Source organism: Triturus cristatus, chromosome 2_1 (genome assembly GCF_964204655.1).
Source record: "Triturus cristatus chromosome 2_1, aTriCri1.1, whole genome shotgun sequence".
Lineage (NCBI taxonomy): Eukaryota > Metazoa > Chordata > Amphibia > Caudata > Salamandridae > Triturus > Triturus cristatus.
Genome location: NC_140581.1, coordinates 1174350945 through 1174358394, shown reverse-complemented (window position 1 = coordinate 1174358394; position 7450 = coordinate 1174350945). Strand labels below are relative to the sequence as shown.

The window sequence follows — 7450 nt, the reverse complement described above, 5'->3', positions numbered from 1 at the left end:
TCAACACTGAGGCAAGCACAAATTGTGCACTGCATGTACCATGATGCAAAGGAGAAATCTTTTCTGGGTTATGATGTAGTGTCTGGCCTTACCCTTTTCTCTGCCTACACTGTTTTTCATGACCTCCCTACCATCTATCACACATTCCTAATGTTCCTTTTTGTAAAAATTGCAATCCGACTCATTGATTACACTTAATCCGGCCCCAGCCGGAGATTATGGCTCGAGCCGGAGAGTACGGCCCTAGCCGGAAAGTACGCTCTGGGTGCAGAAAATACGCTCCGGGTGCGGAGTGTACGGTCCGGGTGCAGAAGTTCTGGCCCGAGTGCGGACGTAAGGTTAGGAGTGGTAAGTGCATTCTGTGAATACCAAAAGTAGTAAGCTTAGGATTTTGTCTCAAATTAGTTCTGTGAATTGTCCCCATACTTTGTAGCTCCTTGGTTGCACCTTTGGATTGCAATTGGATTACTATTTCTGGTCCTCTGGATTGGTTTGGTGACTATATTTTTCATTTTTCTGAACAGAAATTATCTCCCACAACGCTCTGCAGTCCTACTTGTGAACTTGGTGTGGAAACTACATGCATCATCACATAATGAACAAAGAGATCTGTCCCTGGTGATTATTTCAGCAGTTTCAGTTCCCGAAGGAATAGTGTGGGACAGGGTATCATATGGTGTGTATGGTCCTACTAAACTTTTACAAATTACATATTTGTTTAAAATTTCTTTAAATTATATCATCACCTCTAGTACTATTTCTGATGATTGGGACATAGATACTTTGCATAATTTGCTAGAAGACCTAGAACAATCAGGTGCATTTTCTTCTAATGTATTGTATGATGGCACATCTAATTTCAGTGATATGTTCTGTTATCAACATTATGGTCACCATTTTTTGCATAAAGCAAGTATCCCACGCGCAATTTATAATTACACCCAATGGGAACACTGCCCAACACTGCCAAAAGGTACTTTAAAAACTAATGTGTGTAGTGCTGCCAGTTGTCAAAACGTGCAAATGTGGGAATTCATGGTGTATTCAAATGCATTATCTTGGCTATTCCAAGACACGATGTTTATTGCATGGTTTTGTTCAAGAAAATCATTTACTGTGGTATTAAGCATGCTCTAAACAAGACATCAGTTCCCTGAACCTGCAAAGCTTTTGTTCCTCAAACAGACTTTGTATCTATTGTGCCTTTCCAAAAGTCAAAACTCTGTACAGACAGCTGAGAAAGAAAAGAAGCAGAGTATATCAGCTTAAATCAAATCAAATTAGCTTAGTGTTTGTTAGCATATTTTACTTTGCAGGTGTAGGTGCAAGCCTGTAGAAGTATGAAGCTGGGTCTGATGTATCAAAACCAGAAAAATAAGTAAACTTCTGTGCAAATGTTTTTACCAGATAAAACTAGGGGCTTCGAGCGCCAGCTATTCTGAGGGAAACTTCGGAGGGAACCAGCTACTAGATTTCTCAATTAGTCTTTCTCCCCTATACCCAGGTTAGATGACCGTTTTGAAAGTCAGGACCTCTATGGATCTCAACCAGAGTTTCCTTTGGCTTTCCCCTGCCCAGGCATGGTTCACCCTCTTTCGGGTCCTATCACGCATGCTAATGCTCCACTTTCCCGACGGAGTGGGCGAGACAAACCGGTGGTGGGCTCGCTGCTGGCTTTACGGCTGGATCCCACCTCAGGTGGCGCGCGCTGGCCCTCACCTTCATTGCACCACAGGGTTTCTCTTGGCCCTCCGACTTACATACATGTTAGACTCCTTGGACGTGTTTCATGACTGGTCAGGTGGGTAACCGACATCACTGCTGACCCATGGTGCTGGGCATGGGCCTCCTGTTGCAATTGGGGCACACTGAGCACAGTCCGCCCCAGTCGACAGTCGCGCCGCGAGCAGGGGGCTCGCCACCCCCTTCTCTGCCCCATCGCAATCTGAGGGGCAGCTGGAAGCAGGTGCCTGGGGAGGGCGCGGAGGCAGTCAAATCTCCCTCGGCCACGTGGACACACCAAAGCTGCTGCCAGGGGGGATGTCACACCCTCAGCTGGAGCAGAGGGCACATGCCACCCGGAAGCCGACCCAGAGCCGGACACGGCGCACCGCTAAAGAGGTAATGCGCCCTGCGGGGGCCGGGTGCATCCGGGCGCGGGTCCTGCAGAGGGGATCCGGCTTCCCGGGCCACCTACCTCCATGACATGTTAATTGCTCCGGGCGGACTCCAAGTACCCCACTCGTTTACCTCTTGACCGTTTCACGCCCTCTTGAACTTTCTTTTCAAAGTTCTCTTTAACTTTCCTTTACGGTACTTATTGGCTATCGGTCTCGTGCCCATATTTAGCCTTAGATGGAGTTTACCACCCGCTTTGGGTTGCATTCCCTAGCAACCCCCCTCCCAGAAGACCCGATCTCGGGCACCAGGGGCCACTACCGGCCTAGCACTACCTGTGAAGTGAGCCTCGATCAGAAGACTTGGGCCCCCTGAGCGACGCCGGGGAGTCTGTCTTCTGTATGCCACATTTCCCGCACCTGCCGCTGGGCAGGGATTCGGCATGGGCTCCTTCCTCTTTACTTGCCTTTACTGGGGTAATCCTGGTTAGTTTCTTTTCCACCGCTTAGTAATATGCTTAAATTCAGCATGTTGCCACATCTAATCTGAGGCTGTAGTCAGAATGCTGAAGTGCTGGGGAGCTAGGGGATGCTGGCCTCTGGCTCGCAGGGGCCAGCGTCATGGTAGCATGCCCTCTTTCCCCGATCGGAAGACCGGCCGGCAGGAGTGTGTTTGCCCTCCCCGGGAAGCGGGTGCAGAGGTAGGCACCCAAAGCAGTGCACTCGGGCAACCGGTGGGACACCACAGACAGCCATGCGTCGCACGCAGCCATGTGCCCCCGGATGGGCCCAGGGAAGACCAGCCACCAGCTCGCTCCCCACCGAGGCAAGGCTAGGCACATCGACGGAATACCTCCGCTACAGGACCAGGTGAGGGATCCTGCCATGGGTGATCGGGGAGGGGGTCTGACGTTATGGGGGGATGAAGGAAATTGGAGCTACCCTGTGATGACCCCAGCCTTGTACAGGGGCAGCTCCGGGCGATTGACGATTGAGCGACCCTCAGACAGGCGTAGCCCCAGGAAGAACCCGGGGCCACAAAGTTCGTTCGAAGTGATCAATGATCAATGTGTCCTGCAATTCACACAAAGTCTTGCAGCTAGCTGCATTCTTCATCGACGCACAAGCCGAGTGATCCACCGCCAAGAGTCACAGGCAACTTTTTGGAAACCTTCGCCCACCTGTATGTGCAGGAGAGGCGGGAGGAAGGCAATGCCATCCATCTACTGCCTGTGCAGCAAGATGGTCTGGCGCCCCGTTCAAGGCTTCCCCTCTGGGAGTAGGACTACACTGTTGGAAAAAATCTTTATCAGACGCTCGGCCTGGGAGTCCACCACCCCAGCCACGGGCAAGGGGGCTGCTGGAGCGATGGGAGTAGGCAGCCCCACCTCTGCTGGTCCCACAGGAGTCTTCAAACCCTCAGCCTGGCCACACGGGACAGGCGACAAACCGTGTACCTGGCAACAAAGGAGGGTTGCCCCACCAGCATGTCATCTGTCTGCCACTGGGCTCAACCCCTGGGGTGCCGAGAGTCCCCAGCTCGGGCGACGGCCCGAGCCATGCCAGTGGGCTTGTGGGTAGCCCACCCCCTTACCCAGGTCAGAGGCACCGGAAACGAAGAGCCGGTCATCTCCTCATACTGCATGCCTCCCGCGAGAAGAGCCGGGGGGCCCTCGCAGGCCCCAGCTGCTTCTCTTCCAGCCTGCCCTGCTGCATGAGAAGGGCCAGTACTCGGGTGCGGGAGGACCCAGGGTGGCATGACCTTTGAGGGTGTTGTCCCAGCCCAGGGAGGAACTGCCATTCAGTTTCCCCGACCGCAGGGGTTGTGCCGGGTGAGCGTGGGTTCTGTCTTGGAAGAGCCTACCACTGTGCCCCTCCTGGACAGACAGGGGCCGGGGGCCGCCCCCGTTCTCTGTCCCTTGTGCGTCAGTCGGGTCCTCTCTCTGGTGGAGGAGGAATGCCTAGGCTCGGTCCTCACCCAAGCGCCCCATGCGGCCGGGGACCGTTCCGCCAGCCGGGGCACGCGAGGGCAGGGCCGAGCCCTGTCCCTACGGTGTGTGCGTATTCCACCTCGGAGACGGCCGAGGTTTTAAAGTTGGTGCCGTCCGTCGCTTTGGCCCCTCCGCCGTTAATGATCTTTCCGCAGGTTCACCTACGGAAACCTTGTTATGACTTTTACTTCGTCTAGATAGTCAAGTTTGATCATCTTCTCGGCGCTCTGCCGGATCCGATCCAAAAACTTAACTAAACCATCCAACTGGTAGTAGTGACTGGCGGTGTGTACAAAGGGAAGGGACTTAAACAACACAAGTTTATGACTCGCACTTACTAGGAATTCCTCGTTCATGGGAAATAATTGCAATCCCCAATCCCTATCATGAATGGGGTTCAACGGGTTACCCACACCTGTCGGCAAAGGGTAGACACACGTTGTTCCGTTCATTGTAGCGCACGTGAAGCCCCGGACATCTAAGTGCATCACAGAGCTGTTATTTCTAGATCTCGTGTGGCTGAACGTGACTTGTCCCTCAAAGAAGTTGGATGCCAACTGCTGGGGGTCACGTAACTAGTTTGCATGGAGGAGTCTCGTTTGTCGTATGAATTAACCAGACAAATCGCTCCACCAACTAAAAACAGCCATGCACCACCTGCCATAGAATAGAGAAAGAGTTATCAATCTGTCAATCCTTTTTGTGTCCGGGGCCGGGTGAGGCTGCCCTGTTGAGTCAAATGAAGCCACAGGCTCCACTCCTGGTGGTGCCCTTCAGTCAATACCTTTAAGTTTCAGCTTTGCAACCATACTCCCTCCTGGAACCCAAAGACTTTGGTTTCCCGGAAGCTGCTCGGCGAGTCAAGGGAATAACGCCACCGGATCGCTAGTCGGCATCGTTTCTGGTTGGAACTACGATGGTATCTGATCATCTTTAAACCTCTGACTTTCGTTCTTGATTAATGAAAACATCCTTGGCAAATGCTTTTGCTTTGGTTCGTCTTGTGCCAGTCCAAGATTTTCACCTCTAGCGGCATAATGCGAATTCCTCCAGCCGTCCCTCTTAATCATGGCCCCAATTCCGAAAGCCAAAAAATAGAACTGCAGTCCTATTCCATTATTCCTAGCTGAAGTATTCAAGCGACCTGCCCGCTTTTGAATACTTTAATTTTTCCAAAGTAAAAGCTTCGGCCCCCCAGGACATTCAGTCAAGAGCATCAAGGGGGTGCCGAGAGGGGCTGAGACAAGCAGTAGCTCGCCTTGCGGCTGACCGCCAGCTCGATCGATCCCAAGATCCAACTATAAGCTTTTTAACTGCTGAAACTTTAATTATATACTTTTGGATCTGGAAATACCGTGGCTGCTGGTGCCAGACTTTGCCTCCAATAGAGCCTCGTTAAAGAATTCAAAGTGTACTCATTCCAATTAAAGGATCTCAAGAGTCCTGTTTTGTTATTTTTCGTCACTACCTCCCTGAGTTGGAAGTGGGTAATTTGCGCACCTGCTGCCGTCCTTGGATGTGGTAGCCTTTTCTCAGGCTCCCTCTCCCAAACGGAACCCTTATTCCCCGTTTCCCATGGTCACTATGGTAGGCACAGAAAGTACCATCAAAAATTGATAGGGCAGACATCTGAATGTATTGTCGCCGAGACAGGGACATGCTATCGGACCAAGGTTATCTAGAGTCACCAAAGCGGCTGGGCGAGCATGAAATGGTCTTTGTCTGATAAATGCATACATCCTGGAGGTCAGCGCTCGTCGGCATGTATTAGCTCTAGAATAACCATAGTTATCCAAGTAAAAGATGGAGTGATCAAAGGAACCATAACAGATTGAATGAGCCATTCACAGTTTCACTGTACCGGCTGTGTGAACTTACACGTGCACAGCTTAATCTTTGAGACAAGCATATGGTATTGGCAGGATCAACCAGGTAGCCGCATGTGAGAAGTTGGCATGGTATATGTTGTCCACTAGTTAAAGTGGGCACCCTGTACCAGTCCAAACAACCCTTATGGTGATTAGGTCAAAAATAACCTTTATTGAAAGTTATGCTAGTGGTAGCTATGGAGAGCAGCCTTCAGGCTAAGTCTTGAAGGAATGTTAAGCACCTGTTTTACCAAAATGCAACCTTATAGTATTGGTTAAATGAAATGGAAACCACACAGTAGTTATAAAAATATGTATTTATTTTATATAACACTCTCTAGTATCCTCTACACGAAGATAGAACACAAATCAAATAATACAGTTGCAAAGAATCAAACGTAAGTAGCACAATACACAGAGGGCTCCAGGGGAGACCAAACCATAAACTAAATAAGTGGTATGAGAACCACGACTCGGGACTAGACCTAGTCTAAAAGGTGTAGAATCGCTGGGAACCCAAGCAACCATGTATACAAAAAGAAACTGTGAGTCAAAAAAGGGGGTTGAGTGACCGTAACAAAACCACTAAGTAAGTACTGATCCAGATTTATTTGCTGTCTATGAAGTGCCAAATATATCAATAGGTATGTGTATGTATGTATGAAAAAGATTCCCATCACCCACAACAAGTGGCTCGCTTCATCATTTGGGAACCTGGGAACTTCACCAGAGAACCGTGTTCTACCAGATGGACGTAGATATCGGTTCAATAATGTGTCCCAAATGTATCTGTTGATGTATTGATTAGATCGAAGGAACCATCAGGTAACTGATAGGGGTTGATGTATGCAGTGCTGGTGATAAAGATATGTGCTAGTTAAAATTGGTTAACCAGGCACAAAAGTGTTTTTAATGAAGTGCTACCTGGATACCAAAATAAAACAAGACAGTGCTGTAACAGTTTGAAAGGATAACTGTGTTGGAAAAGACTGGTCAACATGTTTCAGCTCTTGGATACACTGTATCCTAGCTTTCGTCAGGACCAGAACGGTACTGCAAATATTAATGTTGTGACTAAGATACAAAGAAATTTTTGAACATACAACCTGGACCTTGTTTTCGGTACAGGGGAATACCTATAAAAGAAACAGCAGTAATCAATTTAAACAGACTAACAAAGTGGTTAAATGTTGAAGATCGGTCAATAACTGCAAATTATTCAATAAATAGTTTTTGCAAGAGTACCGTTGAGTGTACAGGGACAACCATATAGCCATCATTACAAATAGGAAAAAATAATTAAGTTGTCACTCACCCGAATAAATCTGGGTATGTGCCTCACCCCGCCTGGCAACCACCCATGGTGAGTGAGTAGGGACCCCATGGAGGACGGGTGCAGTGTGAGAACATGACCGCGTACTCTGTACAATTCAATAGGAAAGTCGCGGTTGGAAAATCAGAGATTAAGGACCCT

The 7450-nt window shown here is 49.3% G+C and overlaps 1 non-coding gene and 1 pseudogene across 1 annotated transcript; both read right to left on the bottom strand.

Annotated features, from left to right (window-relative positions):
• Positions 1-3113: 3113 nt before the first annotated feature.
• On the bottom strand, positions 3114-3268 carry LOC146866565 (5.8S ribosomal RNA). Its single transcript, XR_014977495.1, has one exon. It is a non-coding gene; the product is annotated as a 5.8S ribosomal RNA (ribosomal RNA).
• A 978-nt stretch (positions 3269-4246) lies between these two features.
• On the bottom strand, positions 4247-6043 carry LOC146866564 (18S ribosomal RNA; annotated as a pseudogene).
• Between the last annotated feature and the right edge of the window lie 1407 nt (positions 6044-7450).